Source organism: Phyllostomus hastatus, unplaced genomic scaffold (genome assembly GCF_019186645.2).
Source record: "Phyllostomus hastatus isolate PE091 unplaced genomic scaffold, TTU_PhHast_1.1 phas_scaffold_93, whole genome shotgun sequence".
Taxonomy (NCBI): Eukaryota; Metazoa; Chordata; class Mammalia; order Chiroptera; family Phyllostomidae; genus Phyllostomus; species Phyllostomus hastatus.
Window position 1 is genome coordinate 41,921,140 of NW_025334042.1, and position 22,504 is coordinate 41,943,643.

Here is a 22,504-nt window from a genome sequence, read left to right on the forward strand (position 1 = left end):
GTGTGAATGAATCTTAGTTGATAAATCCTCTTTAGCATTCCAAGATTTCTAAATCTGCTGATACCTTCTTCTATCTTAATAAAGGAAGATTTATCATTTCAACTTCATATAATATAGATTTTGGTTGGGTCCATATGTCAGTCAACTGGCCAAGCAAACTGTTACAGATGTTCTTAACCCATCAAGCTAAAACACTGAGTCCATAATCTCTGCTTTAAAGGGCTAATTATCAATAAATCTGGCCCGATCCAAGATTATATATCCTTCTACCTTAATCTTACAATTATAAAATCCATTCCCACACCTATTTCTAAGTAGTCTACCTATAAACACTGGCTAAATCATGCAAATATTTTGCTGTATATCACACCTTCTAATGGGTCTTATTTGAAACTTCAGTCTCGAAAGTTTGTTGTAAAGTCTGGGTATAGTTCTAAAATAGAGGTCAGTAAGCTAGCATATGAAAGAAATCTTGTTTTTTGTAAATAAAATTTTTAAAATGGCCATTATTAACAAATCAACAAACAAGTGCTGGCAACCTTGTGGAGAAAAGGGAACCTTAGTGCATTGCTGATGAGAATACAGACTGGTACAGCCACTGTGGAGAACAGTATAGGATTTCCTCAAAAAACTAATGATGGAATTGCCTTTTGCTCCAGTGATTCCACTGCTGGGACTATACACTGAGAATCCTGAATCACCAATTCAAAAGAACCTATGCACCCCAATGTTCACAGCAGTGTAATTTACAATAGCCAAGCGCTGGAAACAGCCTAAGTGCCCATTAGTGGATGAAAAAAATATGGTACATTTACATGATGAAATACTGCACAGCAGAAAGAAATAAGGAGCTCCTACCTTTTATGACAGCATGGTTGGAACTGGAGGGTATTATGCTAAGTGAAATAAGCCAGATGGTGAAAGACAAATACCATATGATCTCACCTATAAGTGGAACCTAAATAAAATAAGCAAAATAGAACCAGAGACATGGAAACAAGAAACAAACTGACAGTGACCAAAGGGGAGGGATGAGGGGGATCATAGGGTAAAGAACAGGAGGGGCAAGTCAAGGAACATGAATAGAGGACTCATGGGCATGGACAATGGGGAGATTGATTGTGGTAGTTGCGGGGGACAGGACAGGGTAGAGCAACAGTGTAAAAAGCAGGGCAACTGTAACTGAACAACAATAAAAAAGCACTCATCTATTTGTATATATTATCTATGGTTGCTTTTGCAGTACAATAACAATGTTGAGTAGTTATGATAGAAATAATACAACCTGAACATATAAAATATTTATTATCTCTCCTTTTAAGAACTTGAAAAGATCTTAGATGTTGTCACTTCAGTCCTCACAGCAAGAAAAAGATGGACAAACTGAAAATCAATGATCTTTCTTATACACTTCAGAGATCAGAAGTTTCAGGGTAAAACTCTACCATAAAATCAGGAGAGACAGGCATATCCTGAAAGACGAAGCCACGATTTTTTATGTAGAACATAAATTATTAAGCGATAAAATGAGAAGAATACTTAAATGATGATCACAAAGAGTTAATGGAGTCTGAGTGTACACTAATTTGAGAGTGAGGAAGCCTTGAAGGGAGATACATAATTTTTGTGGGGAGGTACACTTTCTAGGGCTTTACTTTCAATAACCCCACAAGGTCCTCACAGTAAAGATCATTCATAGTTCTGACAGTGGCTGAAGAGTAGATATTATAAAGTGAGCCCAGAGCATATTTCATAAAAATGATCTATTCTACAGGAGAAAAGACATTTCCTGATCCTTATTCCAAATCTTTAGATTTCTTGTCTTACCCAAAGTACATGTTGGAGGGTGGGTATTGTGGTGAGGGACAAATGGCACAGTCAACAGAGATTATGGCTTCAAGGATGTAAATGTGCAAGATTCATCCAGTGAAGGGAGTAGAAGGCAGCGGAGAAAAAAAAAGCGATGCCACTGGAGAAACATGAGGTCACATTCCAAAAACACAGACTCATTAAATAAAGAAACTTAATTATATTATGGGCTGTTCTCTCTCTCCCAGATCTTAACAAGACACTGGAATAACAGTAAACAGTTATTCCTGCTATGCATGGACTCTCTCTCTGAGGAGGAGAATTTATGATAGCCCAAATCAACAAATGTGACAAAAATGAGAAAAGTAGAAGGTTGTTAAGCTTCTAGCACATATAGTTACAGCAAATATTAACCATGGATCAACACTTATTTTAACATGAATTCTGGTATAATATCCCATTGTCTCAGTTCCTACACCCAAAACAACATTTCTGCATACTCATTGAATATACAGGTTGATTTCTGGTTTCTCAATTCTATTCCAATGATGTATCTTTTTATTCCTGTGCCAGTCCCACATTGTTATAATTAGTATTGTTTTGTACTAAATTTTAAAATTGGATAGCATGAATATTTCAACTTGATTCTTCTTTTCAGTATTGTTTTGGGTATTTAGCTCCCTTGCTATTTCATATAAATTTTAGAATCAAGTTTTTAACTTCTAGAAATAAGTCAACAACAAGCATTATGCCAAAGACTGTGTTAAATTGCTAAATCTGTTAGGAAAGTATTACTAACTTAACAATGTTAAGTATGTGTTCTAGTAAACAAACATGAAATACATTTCCATTTATTTAGATTTTCTTTTATATCTTTTAACAATAATCTGTAGTTTTCAGATTGTAAGTTTTGCACTTCTTAAAGGAAAATTTATTCTTAAGAATTTTAATTGTTTTGATTCTATTGTTAGTGGAATTGTTTCCTTAAGTTTCATTTTTGGATAGTTCACTGCAAGTGTATATATACAATTAATTTTTGTATGCTTATTTTGTGTCTGGCAACCTTCCTGAAATCCTTTTTATATCTATTTTTTTGTGGAGTATATGTATTTTTTATACAGGACTACATCACCTGTTGGTTGGAAAATTTTTATGTCTTCATTCCCAATCTGGATGACTTTTACTCCTTTTCCTTGCCTATTTAGAAGCTCAAGTAAAATGTTAAACATAAGTGACAGAAGTGTGCATTTTTGTCTTGTTTCTGATCTCAAAGGAAATAATTTGGTCTTTCATCATTAAGTATGACATCATTAACTAATTTAAAGTACTAGTTCGAAAGTATGCATTTACTGTAAAAAGAAATATAAAGAAGTAATAGAGGAATTCAAAAGCTGTAAAAAACTGAACAGAAAAGTAAAATGGAAAACTTAAATTTAAGTGTATCAAAATAACATTAAGTGTGAATAAATTAAACAATCCAATCCAATGAAACGGTGCAGATTGTCAGTCTGGATAAAAACAGAACCCAAAAATATATTGTCTGCAGGAGAAATACTTAACAGACACAATTTGTGTAAAGATACAAATAGAATAAAATTAAAATCATTTAAAATGATATATCACACAAACCGCAACTACAGAAAAGTTGGAGTGGTTATGTTTCTGAACAAAAGTGGAGTTTGGCTGCTCACTGCTGAACACAGGTGTATTCCAAAGACACATGTTGGTGGGGAGGGAAAAAGGTCCTTATTAAGATGTTGCACTATTTTGGGAAATAGGAGCCTCACTGGCTCCAAGCGGAGCTCTTCCACAAAGTATAGAAGAAAACATTTTTTAAAAATATTTTATTTATTTATTTTTAGAGAGAGGATTAGGGATGGAGAAAGAGAGGGAAAGAAACATCAGTGTGTGGTTGCCTCTCACACACCCCTTACTGGGGACCTACCCTGCAACCCAGGCATGTGTCATCACTGGAAACTGAACCTGTAACACTTTGGTTCACAGGCCTGCACTCAATCCGCTGACCTACACCAGCCAGTGCAGAAGAAAACATTTTTTTCCCAAAAGGATTGAAACTCACAACCATACCCAGAAATTCTACTACATTGTTATCTGTCCTTTGGAGCCCAACACTGCTAGGGGTGGCCTTCTGACTTCAGGCTTCCTAGAGTCCATGCACATAGCCCATGGCACCATTACCACACTGCAGTGTCCTGCACTGGGAGTCCAGGGCTGCTGCAGCTGGCCTTGAAGGGGCTCTGGTCATGAGGCCCAGAGCCCACCACCTAGCCACACAGCTTCCATGGCCCACAGGGTCTTGCGAGCACTCTGGCCCACGAATCCATGTGTGGATCCCAAAGGAAGAGAAAGGGAAAGTCTCTGCCCTTCCTGCATTTAAATCCCCCAGCCCAAAATTCTGTGCTCTCCAAACATGTTCAGCTCCCCATCCAATCTCATCCTTTTCACAGCTATACTGGCAGATCTGTGCCTCTCTATGCCACCCTGTTCCAGAAAAAACTAGGAGAGCTTTTCACTAGCCTGTGCATTTGCCATGCAATGTGTCCTCCTACCATATTTCTGCCCAGGGCTAGGGAAATCTGTCATCATGCACTGCACTAGCAGTGTGCCTCACCCCCCCCCCCTTCACCCACTGTCTGGTGCTTTCTTCAACTCCTCCCTCACTCTAGGGTCAGGCTGTGCCATCTGGCCATACTACCTATACCAGTTATGCTAACATTAGACAAAATAGACTTTTAAAGTCTTACTAGAGATAAAGCCAGACACTTTATAATGATGAAGGTATTAATCAATCAGAAAGATAAAGCAATTACAAATATATATGCACCAAATAACTAAGCACCAAAATACATAAAGTAAAACTACACAAAATGAAAGGAGTGATAGATGATTCAACAATAATAGCTAGAGAATTTGATATTTCACTTTCAGTGATAGATAGGATAACTAGAGAGACAAGATCACCAAACAAGTAGAACACTTGGATAACATTATACAATTGTTAGATCTAAGAAACATCTATAAAACTCTTTACTCAAGAACAATAACCTATAAATTCTTCTTAATTACACATGGAAATTTCTTGATGATAGACTGTACACCAGAAAACATACAGTTTTCTGACTGTATGCCAGAAAACAATTCTTAAAACATTTAAAATAATATAAATAATATAAATAAGTTTACTGAGCATATAGAATACAATTAGAAGTCAGTAATAGGGAAAAATTTGTAAATTTGTAAAAATTAAATATGTAAAATTAAATAGCATATTCATAGTCATTATATCAAAGAACACCTCTAAATGGAAATCATAAAATACTTAGTGATGAATGAAAATAAAGACACAATATACTAAAAATTTATGAGATGCAGCTGAAGCATTGCTTACTCAGAAATATATAACATAAATACCTATTTTATGAATAAAAAAATCTCAAATCATTAACCTAACCTTCTTCCTTAGGCTACTAAAAAATAAGAATAAAAGATCAAACTTCAAACTTGCATAAAAATGATAAAGATTATGGTGTACTTTAATAAAAGTGAACAGAAAATCAATGACACCAAAAGATGATTCTCTGAAATATAAAAAGAAATGACAAGCCTTTAGCTATTTTTTCATGAAAAAAGAAATAATATTCAAATCATTAGAATCGGAAAAAAGAAGACCATACTAGTTACCTTAGAGAAATAAAAATATATATATGTAAAAAATACTATACAAAAGTTACATACCAAAAAATCTAATAACTTCAGATTGAATGGACAGATTCCCAGAAAGTTACAAAATACTGTAACTGATTTTAGAAGAAATAGACAGACCAGATCTATAACAAGTGAAGAGATTAAATTGGCAATTAAAAATCTGCCCACAAAGTAAAGCACAGACCCAGATGGCTACGCAGTAGAATTCTAAAAAACATTTGAAAAGAAATAAGTTCCAATTCTTTATATAATTTCCCCAAAATAAAACAAGAAAACACTCCCCAACCCCTTTTATGAGACCAGCATTACCTGATAATGAAACAGATACTGACATCACAAGAAAAGAAAACTATACAACACCAAACCCATCAAGATATAAAAATAATTATATACCATAAGCGATTATATACCTGAGTTGCAGTATCAGTTTAACATACAAAAAATAATGTATTATAATATATTAACAGAATAAAGGGAAAAACATATAATTATTTCAACAAATGCAGTGAAAACATTTGACAAATCCTATACCCTTTCATTAACAAAATGCCCCATAAACTAGAAACAGAGGACAACTTCCTCAGTCTTATAAAGGGTGCCTATGGAAAACCCACAGTTCATAATTCATGGACCGTAGACCATCTTGTAATATCAGAATTTTTTTAAAAAGTTGAGAAAAGGAAATCAGAATGATTTGGATTGACATAACCAATAGGACACAGGAGCCAAGTTAAAGAACTTCCAATCACCAGTTACCCATAGCTGCAGCCTTCTGAATTATCTAAATAGTTTCAGTGGAGGAATGTTCAAGTTTAATACAAAATTTAATGCAGATTCTTTGCTCTGCTGACTCAGTCATTCTAACGTGACACCCACACAGTACATGCTCACTCAATGGCACCCTGCGACTTCTGGATTTTCCCAAATCTAAACTCGGCTTTGAAAGGGAAGAGATGTCAGGCCATCAGTGAGATTCCGGAAGATACAATGGGGCAGCTGATGGTGACTGTGAGAACTGTGTGATATCCCAAGGTGCCTACTTTGAAGGGGACTGAAGCATCATTGTCCTATGTACAGTGTTTCTTGTATCTTGCATCATACTTAATAAGTCTCTATTTTTCATATTACATGGCTGGATACTTTCTGGACAGACCTCATATATTTATACCTATGGTTACTTCCCTCTGAAAATGAAGTAAATAACTGAAGTTTTGCTCCAACTGATTATCTTAGTGTACATTTATTACTTCTTCTGCTGGCATATCTATCTTACTAGAACATGTAAAATGTGGCCTATTCACCCTATATAACTAGCATTGTGCTATAAATATAGTGGATCAAAATGATATTCTGTGGAATTTAAGATAATCAAAGGTTTCTCTGGACCATATTTCAACAGAGAGCAAGAGAGTTAATACTACCCTAGGGGTAGACAGTAAATGTGTATTGTGGTTCTTGACACGTAAAAGTGTAATGCATTTTATCATCCCAGTTAACAAAGATTTTAAATAATAAATTTGTTTTACCACTGGCTGCAAATCAAGTGTCAATCCCAGGAATGTGGGGAAAAAAGAATGATCTGGAAAAAAATCAGTCAGCACAAGGAAGTCATGTATAATGTTAGCTACTGTTTTGTGACAAGCTGACTTCTTAATCTCATAAAATCCATTTAAAGAGACAACAACTGAACTGTACTTCTAAAATAAAATACACTTGGAGAAGAGAACAATTTATTTACATGTTTTTTTATTCAAACAAAGTTTGCCTCTGAAGAATCCATAATCCTGCATTTGTGAGTCATACATTTGTGTGTCCAGCAGCTCCTACAGTGTCTCGGACTTCAGTGATAACGGGACACAAAAGAAGGCAAAAGTTCCATTGGTCTCGGTGAGGCAGTGTACTGTCTACTGCTCAAGGGAATAGAAGCAGCCGTTTGTGTAAGTCTCTTTGCAGTGACAACATTATCAGTGGTCACTTGTGGCTGCAAGGACAGAGGAAGCCATTACTAAGGCTGTTCTGTAGAGACCAAAACAAGTATGTTTAGTTATTATGGTTCATTAACTGAGTCTGGCACAACAATAGTTACCTGGAAAGTTCTGAAATCCAACATGCAAGATGATAAAAACCATTCCACAATTTGTCCTCATAGTGTTTTTTGGTTTTTGGTTTTTGGTTTTTGGTTTTTGGTTTAAGGGCAATAACTTGCAATAATATCAGTCTCACAACTCTCACCATTCTCAAGTCAGGAAACTAAGTGGCCTTACTTGCAACACATGTCCAATTAAGTATCAAGCCCTGCTCTGTCTTAACTATTTCTGAAATGAATCAGTTGTTTTCTACCTTCATTGTCACCACCTTTACCTGTTGTCCATCATCACCCAGAGCCTCCTGATTTATCTGTCAGCTTCAATACTTTCACTCCTATATGTTTTTAGAATGATATTACATTATTTACTTTTTTCAAAAAGAGAGAAAATCATGGGACAATATTTATGCTTTCAAAACTCTAGACCTCATAAGCAATTTTCTGCTTACAGATATAATACTACTTTATTTCAGAAGACATTAGTTTATGAGACAGGTAAAGATAGAGATTTATGGGGTTGATGTAGGTGAAAATTTTCTAAAACATTAAATAGTTGATTTTTATTATCAGTCAATACATAAATCAGTTAAGGTTTTCTGCTTCTTTAAAGGAACAGTTCAGATTTTGTCATTTTAATATATAAAGAGCTTGATTTTGGTAATTTTCTCTGAAATAGTGTCTCATCCCAACCACCCAATTTTGTGGCACTCAGTTTTAAATGCAATTGTATATATGTGTGTGTGTGTGTGTGTGTGTGTGTGTGTGTGTCTACAGTAATAGAAATGGCTGACAGTAAAAAAAAAGTGAGGGAAATGAGTGGCAAAACAATAGTAATTACAACAAGTAACAACAATAATAATTTTGACATAAATTCTAGTCACTGACTCCAAGGACTAACTCCAGGGGCAACCTTATAAATAGATGAAAAGATAAATAAATTGTTGAATATATACATATTCAATATATAAACATGTTTTTAATTAAAGTAATAGCTATTCCCAAATGCATTATAAATATTTTATCTTTAAAATATCAATACATATGAACTATCTAAAAGGAGGAAATGCATGTTGTATGAACAATGTGAAACAGAAAACATTCTTTTAGCCAGATTTAATGCAGCACTAACCTAGTAAGCATGAAGCACAATTCAAGCTACATCCAAAAATCACAGGGCTATAAATCCAGTCACTGGGGACTCCTGTAGCATGTCTGTGAACCTCCAAATAGAAATCCTTTAGAATTCCATTAAGGGCTACTACAAAATTCATATAATGGCTCTTAGGATAGAGCAAAACCTTTTCCCCTTTTAAGTGTTCACTTTACTTTTTCTCTGTATGTTTATCTTTTAAATTTTTTAATTTTCTGATTAGAATTCACTGAGAATTTAATATAGTTTGTCATTTTCATGTCCCCCCCTCCCCCGTCATCTTGTCTTTTAAAACTTCTCACTGTTGAGTTAGCAGCCATGGTACATTTATATTTTCCACATCTCAGATTTTATTTTTTTTATTTTGGGGGTTTATTTTATAGCATTCAACCTCCAAATAAATATCCTGCTATTTTGGTCATGAAAAAAAAGGAAAGTCATGCTATTTTAAAGTATTTGGAAAGTTTTCACAAGACTCTAGAGGTTTTATAGTTATCATTTGCACAAAACCATTTTCTTTTATCTAGCAAAAATAAACCTTTGCATTTTATGCTGTATTTCATAATATTATTTAATACACAATTATTTAGAATGAATTTCTTACTTACTGAATGTATCAATGTAGTAGTTAAATATACCCTCTAAAAATATGTATCTACATGTATTAAGAAAAAAAGGTTAAGAGAAAGGGTGTTTCTCTTCTCCCTCAACTTATGCCAAACAAAGCTACCCATTTCGGCAACCTCTGAGAAATCAAAATCTGATGAAAGGACATCAGATTTTCCTCTTCACTTCATTGATTCCATTCCCCGGGCCAGTTTTTACTAAACCACCTCTTATCTAGCAACACAAATCTTTCAAATATAAAAATGACAATAATAGTAATAAAAGGTACTGGTCTGACATCTATCCTGTATAAGTACCACACATTTTGAAAACCTAGTAGATGGCCACTGGCATTAAGTTCTTTATGTGCAACGAGTAGTCACTATTTGTTGGCCCCCACCTACCTATTAGCTTTAGTCTGCTTTAAGCTAAGCTACCTTGCTATGGCCCACAAAAAGCTGTATAAAACAATAACAGATAAAAGATTTTCAACTTCTCAACTAAACAGAAGGCAGTCTGCAATTGTCTGAAAATAAAATACGATTTGATACTTACAGTTCATGTGTAATCTGCCTGAAAAGTTGTCAGTTGATAACATAGAACATGTATTTTGTGTTTCATTATATAAATTTGAAGTGTTTTACTTTCATTTGTACTCTTTGACACAAATTGCACTAATGCTGGGCCTTGTAATCATATAACATTCTTTAGATCTTCTGTTTATTTTCCACTTACAACTAACTTATTAGCCAAAGCAAAAAAAAGAAAATATTTTTAAACCAGATTTTTTGTCATTTTGCTGTATGTGATCATTTTAGTATAAATTTAATTTAAATTCAAACATTTTCAACATATTTAACATTTTTATAGAAAATTTACAAAATTAAATAAATCATAAGTATTCATAAAGGTTTCACAGATTCCTCAAGCCTCCTCAAGCAACAGATGCTGGATACACGAAGATTCAGAAACTCACTCAAGTTCATACTGTGTCCGTGTTAGTACTGTTACACAACAAGCTATAATGATATTTCTACTTTTTTATTGTTATTTTAAGGTAATTGTGAATTCACGAGCATTTGTTAAGAAATAATACAGAGAAATCCCACGTATCCTTTCCCCAGCTTCTCCCTAATGGTAATATCTTGCAAAGGGATATTAAATATATCAACTGCTATATTGACATATATGGTCAAGATACAAAACATTTTCATCAGCACAAGGGTCTTTCATGTTGCTCTTACATAGCCACCCCTGCTCCCCTCACTCCCTAACCCCTTCTTAACCTCTGACAACTCCTTCCTCTTCTCAATTTTTATAGTTTAATTGTTTTGAGAATTTTGCATAGGTGGAATCAAACAGTATTTAATTTGGGGGATTTCTTTATTAACATTATTTTCTGAAAAGTCATACAGCTTGTTATGTGTATTTGTTCTATTTGATAACTAGCATTCTATGGTATAGATGTACCAATATTTGTTTAACTACCTGTCAAACAGCATTTGAATTGTTTCCAGTTTTTGACTATTATGAATTAGGATAATTATAAAATTTTATGCATGATTTCTTTGCAGAGGTAAGTTTCCATTTCTCCAGGACAAATTCCTAGAAATACAATTGCTACAATTGCTACGTTGTGTGGTATTCACATGTTTAGTTTTTTTATGAAATTGCCAACCTTTTTTGCAGAATGTCTAGCATTTTCTATTTGCATAAGCAATATATGAGTGAGTCAGTTTCTTTGTATCTTCACCACCATTAAATATTGTCATCGTTTTTTTGTTTTAGCTGCTCTAAGAGGTATGCAGTGATAGAGCACTGTAATTTTAATTTTCACTTACCTAATAGCTGATATACTGAGTAGATTTCCATGTGCTTGTTTGACATGCTTATATCTTCTACAGTGATATCTTTCAAGCCTTCTGCCAATTTTCTAATTATATTTTTCATTTTTTAACTGGCAAAATTTGAGAGCTCTTTATATATTCTAGATATTCGTCTTTTGTTGAATATGTGGTTTACAGCATTGCTTCCAGTCTGTGCCTTGCATTTTCATAGCCGTAATAGGCTCTTTGGCAGAGAAGAAGTTTTTAATTTTGATGAAATCCAAATTATCCATCTTCTTTTTTATGAATCATGCTTTTGGTGTCAAGTCTAAGAATTCTTTGCCTGAAGATTTTCCCTATGCATATTTTTTAAAGTTTTATAGTTTTACAATTTATATTTGAGCCTTTTATTAACTTTTTGAGTTACTTTTATATAAAGCATAAGGTTTACTATCTTCTAGATTTTGCATATGTTTCATCTGTCTGTATAACTTCCTTGTTTTTATTTTTGCCTAATGTCTACTTGTCTTTCAGGAATCCGTTTGAGCAGCTATCTCTCCAGAAAGTCTTCCCTGAACCTCTAAATCAGCATTAGATGTTACTTATCTATGTTTTACATGCCCCAGTATTCTGCCATTAGGCTTACATTATAGAATATTAAATTATTTTCCTGATTACATGTTTTCTTTATTGTGTTTTAAGATCTTCAAGGAAAGGACATATCCTTGTTCATTTTTCCCAAGTGCTTGACACAGTACCACTAAGTAAATATTTGTCAAATGAATAGGTGAATAGAGATTTCTGCTCCTTACACAAATCAAAGAGAGCAGATAGGGTATTGTTGTTTTTCTGCTAGTTCCAACCTTTACCACGTACACTCAAAATCTTGCTCAATCTTCACTACTGTAATCATTTCAAAATGCTTCCAGGATGTGCATAAATGGTTGAGTCATCAATAATAGTACAATATGTTTGCAACATCTTTGACTGAGTCAAACTCTTAAGTACCTCTAGATTACTGTATTGCCCCTTTAAAACTTTATCCAAGTAGCAGCAGAAGTGGAAAATGAATTTTATAACCATTGTACTACTTCTCTCTTCTTATCTTTTTCTTTCCTTCAAAAGCAAAAGTTCTTTAGCATTAAAGTCGAAGTAATTTTGAAATTTTGACTGCAACTCTTTTGAATTTATCTCTTTCAGATGAGCTTAGGAAAATTTAGTTTATATATAAGTATTTTATTGAAGCTGTTGACCAGTTTCAATAAAACACTTATATCTATCGGGAAGTCATGATTTTCCTACTTTACAGATATCCAGATACATAGTGGGTATATAGTTTGCAGTTACTTTTAACTAATTAATCATTTTTCATATTCTACCATTCAGCGAATGTATTAGTCAGAGCTCTTTAGGCTGCTAGTGGCAGAAATCCTCCTCAACAAACTTAAGGAAAAATGAAATTTGTTGATTAACACAATTGTAAAGTCAAAAGGATGGCACTGTGTTTACAAATTATTGACCCAGAGATCCAAATAATAAAATGATAACATTGAACTTTCCCTACCCCACCCCACCATACCTTTCTCTCTCTCTCTCTCTCTCTCTCTCTCTCTCTCTCTCTCTCTCTTGTTTGCCCGAGTTCATTTATACCTCTTAAAAGCTTTCCTGTAATTGACTTTGTTTTTAGACACATTTTACCCAAGAGGAACAAATCTGAGCCTCTGAAATTATAGGTTACATGGTTCTCATACTCCAAAGATAAAACCCTTTCTCTCACTATCCTTATAAAAATGCATAAAAGATTTCTAATGTATTATTGGTATTGTTTGATATTGTTAAATAACTCATTATTGGTCAGTTTGGAGACTCGTGTTTTTCTCACTATCCAAGGTAGGTATACCAGGTAGAAGTAATTATTTCACTAGACTCACATAAATATTGGGGGAGATTTCTCATCATATAAAGAGGTCCTGGGACACAAGAAGGAAATGAACTCAACACAGTATCTCCTCTCAAGTTCATAGCTCAGAAAATGAGAACAATACTCTTATATTTAAATAAGGTATACATCCCACTTCCTAAGTTAGTGTATATGTCTAAGCTTTGAATTTAAAAAAAAATCATCAGCTGAAAAACATTTGAACAGATGCATATAAGACTGGTATTAAAGAAAATTTTGAGAATTGCATGTATATCCACAAGTAATTTATCTTTAAATGGTGTATTATTATCATGAGTTTGTTGTTACTTTAGTAACAACAACTATTGACATAACATAATAAACAAGAAGTAGGTTTTAGTTTTCAAAATGTTTGATTATGTCACAATTTTAGAATAGGAATTAAATAAATAGACTTATCAGTCTATTTTATTTTATTATTCATTAAATTAAAAAGATTGCCATCTCCATCATTGCACATGGAATTGGGAATACACATTATCCCATCTATCTATATTAATATCACAACCTACATAGAATCCCCATTTACAATACTTCAGATATTGATTATTTTTTGTAATATGCATTTTTTATCAGTTAATATGGGCTAGCAAAATGATAAAGGTCCAATCAAAATACAGGCCAAGTTAAATGATTCTAATAATTTAGAAATGCGAGCTAAACATATTTAATATTTTCAAAATGTTTTTGAATCTACTCAACATACCTTTTCAATGCTATACCACACAGAACACTGATAGGCCTTGCTTTCAATTCTCTCCCTCCATTAAGTCAATCAGCTGGACAATACAATATCGTTAAAACTGAGAGACCTCAAATTCAAGCCATAAACCTAGGCAAAGCCTCAGCTGCTGACAGATTTTTCCATCAAGTCTTATAAAACCTGATTGCAGCAATTATCTCTAACATCAGAAAGTCTTTACAGAATTTTTTAAGACCAGAATTATGTCTCAAGACATGAAAACTTCCCTGATCTCATAATCCTTAAAAAGATGACAAGGTAAAAAACAATTGGGGGATTTTCGTCCTCTTTTACTCTCTTGAATAGAGAGTACAAGATTGTTTCCAAGGTTTTAACTATGCATTTCAATGATATCATTCCTGCCCTCATACACTAAGATTAGGGAGGATTCACTCTGGGTAGCTCTAAGAAGGCAATACCTGAAAAGTATTTCCATTTAATCAATCCATCAGTCACATCTTCCTCAAATCATCATATCGATGCATCAGTAAATGTTTTACAAAGGAAATAAATACACTTAATAAAAAGCCTTTGGGTGATCTTGTCCACCCCATTAGGTTGATCTGCTCATAGAAAAGATTTAACTCTCTAATTTGCTCATTATGCTTCAGTGCTCATCTTACTTCCAGCCAAATTACCACAGCTCTCCTGCCATCTGGTCATCATTCAACTGTTGTTTTTCTGGTGTCAGGGAAATTTTAAACAGATAGAAAAAAGAACTTAAGGGATTTTGGAATGATTCACGCTCATGCTAAATTCAGATTTTTTTAGCTTAAAAAAAGTGGAGTGAGGAGATTAGGAATGCTGACCATTACAATCCTTTATATCACAAAGATCTATGATATCATTTTAACCTGCAGCTTGGGTCAGGATAATTTACATGCTAATACCTGTATAGTGAATGGACTTCATTGATTAAAGCCACCAATCAAATACCCAGTCTTCACTCATTTAATCATTGTTTTATTTAATAACCAATTATATACTGCTTACCATGTCACAGCATAAGGCACTGGAGATATAAATTAAACTGAGCACACTTCTGCTTAAAAACTACAATAGTAAGGAAGATAAACTCAGATTTATGCCATTACAACTAAGGTATAGTAGGTGACAATTAAGGTCACAATTTCATGAGGACCAGAGTTTTCATACCTGCTAGCTCAAAAGTGAATGTCCTAAACCCCAGTCATCTAACTGCTTGGTTAATGTTGAATTAAAAAAAAAACTGCATATACAAACAATGCCAACAAAAATTCACTTAGGACTCACTCATCTATGATCAATAGAGCTGATAAAGCTCAGACTTTGTATCCTGAAAATAGGTCCCATTGTCTCAACATGTTTTTGGTGTATACGTAAAAAGAACAAACCTCTCTCTGAGCTGACCTATAAGGTATCTCTAACACTGACTAATCTATGTACATTCCAAAACTTTACTTAATTGGAAATATGTGCATTAATTAGTGTATAACCATTCCTTTCCTACCCCATGCTTCCCCTACAACAGTGAACTTCAACCAATAATCTTAGGGAAGGTAAGATTTCCAAAAAAAGGTAAAAAGCTATAGGAAATACCCAGACAACTTTTAGTCTGGGCTGGAAGGATGTAGAGATCATTGTGGAGATGCTACTAGTGAAGTTAGCTGACTGTTAAATAGAGGAATTTAAACATGGTTAGTCCCACTGGAGCATGTTAGAGCAGGTGTTTGGCCAAATACTCCAATTGTGATTGGAAGATTTGATTCAACCAGTTCACTATGTCGTGTTTGGCCAGTGTAAGTCTCAATGCTGAGGATTCGGTACACTATAGGTGTCTATTTGAAAATAAATTATTGTTCCTCAAATCTGTATAGCCTGTACCCAAATGGCCTAGTGAACAATCATGTGTTTATTGTCCAGTTATTTCTCTTCTAAAACACTCTAGTCTGGGAAGAAGGTGGTAAACAGGAATCTTTATAGGGTATATGTTTGGAAATAGATTTGAATGCTGTGGAAGGTGGTTTTCATCTTTTCTTTTTCAAGTAGTAAGTTAACACTATTGCTAAGTAAGATAGACAGTGTGTCATAAAAGTTTGGAAAAAAATTATGAGAGGTTAAAGAGACAAATAGTCTTAAAAACAGAAAAGAAGTATAACTACTCAATTTTTAGTATCAGTTGTCAGCAGTTTTCATTGCATTGGAATCAGTATTACTTCACTAGGGTTTTTCATAACAAATTGGATGGTTTAAACAGTATAAATTTACTGTGTCACAGTTCTGGAGGTTGAAGTCCAAGATCAAGGTGTTGGCTAAGTTGGTTTTTTCTATGGACTGTGAGGAAGAATGATTTCTATGCCCTTTCCCTAACTTCTGGTGATTTTTCTGGCAATCTGTGACATTCCTTGACTTACAGAAGCATCACTGTTCTCTGGCTTCATCTTCTCATTGCATTGTCCCTACATGTGTGTCCATTTCTACATTTCTAAATTGTGCCTCTTTTTTAAGGGCAAAAGTAGTATTGGTTTAGGGGCCCACCCTATCCCAGTAGGACCTTATCTTAGCTAATACATCTGCAATGATCTTGTTTCCAAATAAGACCATGTTCTAATGCAGTGGGGGGGTCAGTTCTTTAACATATGGGGTAGGGGGCACAATTCAATAACAGAATAACAGAATCCCACCATGGGTGTTGTGTTGACAGCCATTGAGAAAAGCATTTTTTTCTTGATCTAATAAAACAAGAACAATTCTATTAATTTTAATCACTTGCAGTATGAAAGTTGTATTATCAGAACACAACCGCTCTCACACCAAGAATTCCCTACAACCAAAAGCAAAGGCTTTTTTCAATTTTCATGATACTCAATTTCTCCGTGCCACCTGACATTCTATTTTTGAAGCCCTGTTTTTCCCACTTGCATGATAATAACATTATTTCATTCATTGTTCTCTCATTTCTTTTGCTCAGAGCTCGTGGAGAAATACTTTTTTTCTTCTATATATCTGAAATATGCCCAAAGGGCCTGTTGAAACCCATACATTCATAATTGTCTTTATATTTTGACTACAATATCTTTGCATGTAGGAAGACTTAATTTCTAAATTCCAAATTGACATTCCTATTTCTTATCATAAAAATTTAGCATACAAAACTGAACTCATAATTACCTCCACTAATATCCTCTTTTCTCACCTTCCTCCAAAAACATCTACTTTACCATATAATTTCCCCTTGGTTTTCACAACATTGTCATTCTCTAAGTCTTTCACATCTAAAATGTAAGATATCTTTATTTCTTATACCCCTTATCTAATTAGTTGTCAAGAAAAGCAAATCCTACCACTATAATGTATTTCATAGTTTGCTTAATCCTTTCACCCTGTGACTAGTACACTACTTGCCTAGTACACTCTGTCCTAGTCACTTTGTCACCATTCTGTTGAGCCCCTCATTGTTTTTTATACATCTTACTAAGATAACTCTTACAGCATCTACTTACTTTCTAATACTATCTATTTTTTTCTTAAAGTGAGGACAAACTCATGTCACTAAAGGATAGAGTAAATCAGACTTTTGCTCAAAAGTAGCCAATAATTTCCCACTAGATTAGAAATTTAGATGATTATTTTTATCAATACATTTTATTAGACATATTGCCTTTTATTGTATATCTCATATTTACATATTTTTTCACCACAATTTAATCAAGTAGAATGTGTATATGTTTGTAAATGGTTTAGAGATGATTAATTTCTTCAAGGTTATACATTTATTTGTGCTTTTAAAAATGTTTGTTGAGCTCTAGCTGGTATGGATCAGTGGATTGAGCACCAGACTGTGAACTGAACAAAAATGTTTATGGAGCACTTACTTGGTGCTGGGTCCTTTGGATAACACTGAGATTTCAACAATAAAAAGGTTTTCATGGAGCTTACATTCTATGGGGAAGGGTAGGGGGAAAGAAATTAGTGTGCCAAAATTAAGTAAAATGATTATATACCTGTATAATATCTATGAAGAAAAATGTGATGAGAGCATAATGTTAGTAGTAATTGGAAAATGGTACATCACAGGGGGTGGGAAGAAAATCACTCTAAAGAGATCATGTATAGCCTAAAAATGTGTTGGTATCTCTCACTCTCAATTTTTCCCTGTCCTTGTATGCTCTACCATTCTTATTACTTAAATATTTCCTGCAAGTAGTGGACAAGTTTGAAGAAGAAATGTAAATACACATTTTTGTTCAATCTACCATTTCAAATAAGATTTATTCATGAATTAGTAAGCAATTAATGGTAGAGAACTGGAAGAAAAAAAGAATGTTTATTTGCTATATATGTATTATATTCTGAATTCTGTTATAGGAAAATACAGGACTCAATAGTTATAGAAGAAGAGAACATGAAACAGAGTAACTAGGGGGCTCAACTGTTAAAATAAGGTGACAAGTAGAGCCTAAGTAGAAACATAGTCAAACCTGGTATAAGGATGTTTAAAATATACAGAACGTCTAATATTTAAGTTTTGGTTATCTCCTTTGCCATTTTTCTATGCCATGCAGTGATACCATTTCATGATATTTTAGTGAATGAAAACAACGTAGGTCTGTAAGTGGAATGAAGTGGAGCATTGCTGTAGGGGGTAAGTTGCTATATGAAGAATTAAATACGGAGCAGAAGTTGTGAGACAGTAAGGGACTTATGCTTACTCCTCTGCGACTCTTCATATCTTTAGGAAACTAAGAAACAAACACTGGAAATGGAACTCTATTTCCCTGACCACATGGGATGATTTAAGCCATTTTATTAGTATATTTTAAAAATTGCCAGTGAAGCTTACAATGTCAAAACCTGAAATGATCATTTCAATTCTGACTTAGATTTCTATATCTGAGAAGTAGAATGAAAGATTATTTCATCCAGCAAAATATTTTTTAAGAAAATATGTGTACCAATGCCCCCAAATGTGTAGATCTTTATTCTTAACAAGTGGACATACAACAATCTCCCTTGAAAGAGCAATTCTTTATCTTTCTGACAGTCAATAAGTCTATTTTAATATTATATACATGTGTGTGTGTATGGCAAAACAGTGTTGTCAGTGAAAAGGGCTGTGGGCTTTGAACTCAACATATCTGGGTTCATATTTCACCTACTTAGTGCATGAGGCCACCTGAAAAATTTGTTGAACTTCTCTTAGTCTCACCACATACCAATAAGTTGGCAATAATATCATATATTTTGCATTTATATTGTTAGAAATATTTTATGTAAATGTATAATTCAGAGTGTGATATATAACAGATTCAATCAGTGGTTTTTATTACTCTTATTGAAAATACTGTTGAGAGTACCTAAACAAAGTGAATCACTTGTTGATAAAGACTGGGATCATGCTGGCATAGCTCAGTGGATTGAGTGTGGACTGCAAACCAAAGTGTCGCAGGTTTGATTCCCAGTCGGGCCACATACCTGGGTTGCAGGCCACATCCCCCAGCAACCACACATTGATGTTTTGCTCTCTCTCTCTTTCTCCCTTCCTTCCCTCTCTAAAAATAAATAAATAAAATCTTAAAAAAAAAAGACTGGGATCATAATATGTCCACACCTAAAAGTGAATTAAGAAGTGAAAGATGTCTAGAAAAGGGAATTCCATGTAATATAAAAATACCTTGAATTGGGAATGAAAAGAAGTGTACTTTAGCCTCAGTTTTATGCAGTAGTGGCAACTTTGTGCTCCTCTGCAAACAAGTTACCTTTCCAGGTAGCAGCTATCTAGTCTGAGTAAAAAAGAAACTCAAGCACACACACAAAAAAAACCCAGACAGGATTTGGTTTACAAAATCATTAAGTTCCTCCTTGCTCCAAGACACTAATTTTATTTACTTATTTTTTGAAAAAGGCTGACATCATATTTTAAAAAGCAAAGCTTTAGAGACAGCAGCCTAAGATTCTAAGACCTCTTTTTGTACCATGAATAGCAGTCAGGAATATATTTTCTATGAGTAAAGATGACTCTGGGAACATAAATGCCTGAGTAAGTGTATTGAATTTTCTTTCACTCTGCTTTCAAATTACAGTGATCCCAGTTTAACAGTTGTATTGGTGTTTTTAAACAATTTGTCTCTATCTCACTTTAATTAAGCATGCACTTTCTCCTGTCCCCACACTTGTAAAAATGTAGTTTGCAGTTTGACAGAATGATATTATAGTATTGAGCAATATGTGAATTGGTTTCAAAGTAACCAGAGTTGAAGCACACATCAATCACCACAAGTGCAAATGCAGGTCACTAAAGCTGTCAATTTCAATCAGCTCTGTAATTAAATACATCACCAATATGGATTTTGTGTAAGAATGTCACTTGTTCTTCAGATGTCTGCCATGAGAACAAATCACAATTCAGAGACTCTGCACAGGCATGCTAAATAGACTATTTTAAAAGCATAACATCTTCATCCATCTTTCTTGATTTGTTAAGTAGAAATCCACTTACTAATGTGTAGTCAAAAAGCTATGTTTTAAAATATATATTTGAACTGCTTTCTATTTAATTAAAATGTTGCAACATCTCAGTTGGCATTTTAAACTCATCTTTCACACCTTTAGTGGCATGTGCTATGAAATAAATAGATAATGAATAATAATCATCTTTTAAGAGGCTGAACAATTTGTGATTATGGATAATTTGTAATTAGAGATTCTTTATTATGTGTTCAAAAAGCAGAAGATGCTTTTGGATATGAAGAAATAAATTATTCATTTTGATTGCAGCATGAGGACAAAACTATTTCACATTTAGAAAAATCTTTTATTTTTTTAAACAGCTATAAAGTGTCATCTCCTTCTATTACACTCACCACTGTGTGGGAAAATGACTGCAACAAAGCTGTATTACCAAATATATATTGCCTGCCATTTGATTTAATCTTCAAATAAGCTCCAGGAAGCAGGTCCCTGGACAGTTAATCTTTAGTTTTGTAGCCCATGCACATTTTCAATAAGGTTACTGGGGAATTAGGCCCAGTAGGGAGAGGAAAAGCACATTGTTTTATTCCACAGGCAGCTGTTGTGAGCCCTGTGAGCAAATTATAACTTCCTTAATTATGAAATACTTTATTAGTAGAATCTCCATCATCATGTCTGTGCTCATCAGAGAAAATCATTATAAATCTTGAGTATGGGTTCCAGAGAGTTTTCAAAAATTCTCTTGGATAATGACATGGCCCATATAATGTCCCTCATGACAAGGATCATCAGAATACAAAGCCCCTTTGTGGAACTTGAAATAATAAGGAACAGGAACAATAGTTGGGGCCCCAATAAAGATATCAACCAAAATAAAACACCCAAGGAAAGGTGTTATATACATTTTAAAGAGGGATAGTAGTGGCTCGTTTTAGATTGTGCTGTTCTCATTAACAACATACACATGTCCCTTTCCCAAGCGTCTTTTAAATTGTTCCTATTTAAACAATAACATCAAAAAACAACAAATGGGTAAGCAGAAAACATGAATCTGGAAAAAAATCACAAAAGCTGACTATCACTCTGCGTGCCATCCAGAAAAAGAAATTAAATAGCTAGAGGAACATAAAACAAGGGGACATTAACCACAAGTTGCTGACTTCAGGTTTTTGGGGGTGTTTTGTTTTTCTTTGTGGTCAGCAGTGGGATGCAATAACTCAGGAGCAATTTTCAGTGAATTATTGCACCTACTCAATTTATTTTGGAGCAATCTTTATAAGTTAAGGCCCCACTTATATAAGCCTACATATTGGCTTCAGATACATCTTCAACGGTTTGAGAACACTCTCTTTTGTTATTGTTCTTCCATCTTCATGTTCATCCATTGTTCTTGAAATACACGAGTAGCAGGAAATCGTCTTTTTCAGACCAGACACTACATATATAGAATAAAATGTAAAATCAAGTTTAAAAAATTAAAAAGGTGAAATCAATCAAATTTGCATTGACTTTCTTGGAAATATGTGGCCTTCTGGTTCTGAGAAAGAGCTTTCCCCGCCTGGAACTGGCAAGCGGCCACTCCCTCGATTCTATTGTGAACTTTCTCTAAGTCCCCGGGTAAGCACTTCTCAGAAAACCCCGGCAGCTATTTCAATTTTTTTATTAGTTTCCTGAGTCCTCTCTTCGACGTCTTTCAACCCCCACACAGCAGTGCTTGTCTCCCACTTCACGGAAAAACAAAAGTAAATAACAAAGGTCAACAGGCAGAAAGTCGCACTCTAAACCATCAGTGCCCACCGTTCCTCTAAATGTTCATGGACAGATTAGCTTTCTTATATGACAATTAACCTTTCCACCATTGTTTGGGATTGTCTGTTATTGTCTGTTATTCTCCACCATTTCTTTCCATTAATTATCCTCACTTACTCTTGACCTATCCGTGTCCCTTCTTCTTAGCTGATTCTTTCCCCTCTACATAGAAACGATTTTAAGTTTCTTCCCTGTTCAAAGTGACAGTGCCCTCTCATCCTTAATTAATATCTAACTAGTGAAATTCTTTCTCTTTTCCTAATGAATAAAGTAGTTCCCAATACTGTCCATGTGCTCTATGCATTTCTTCAGCTCTCATTCCACCACGGTCCCTGTCTTA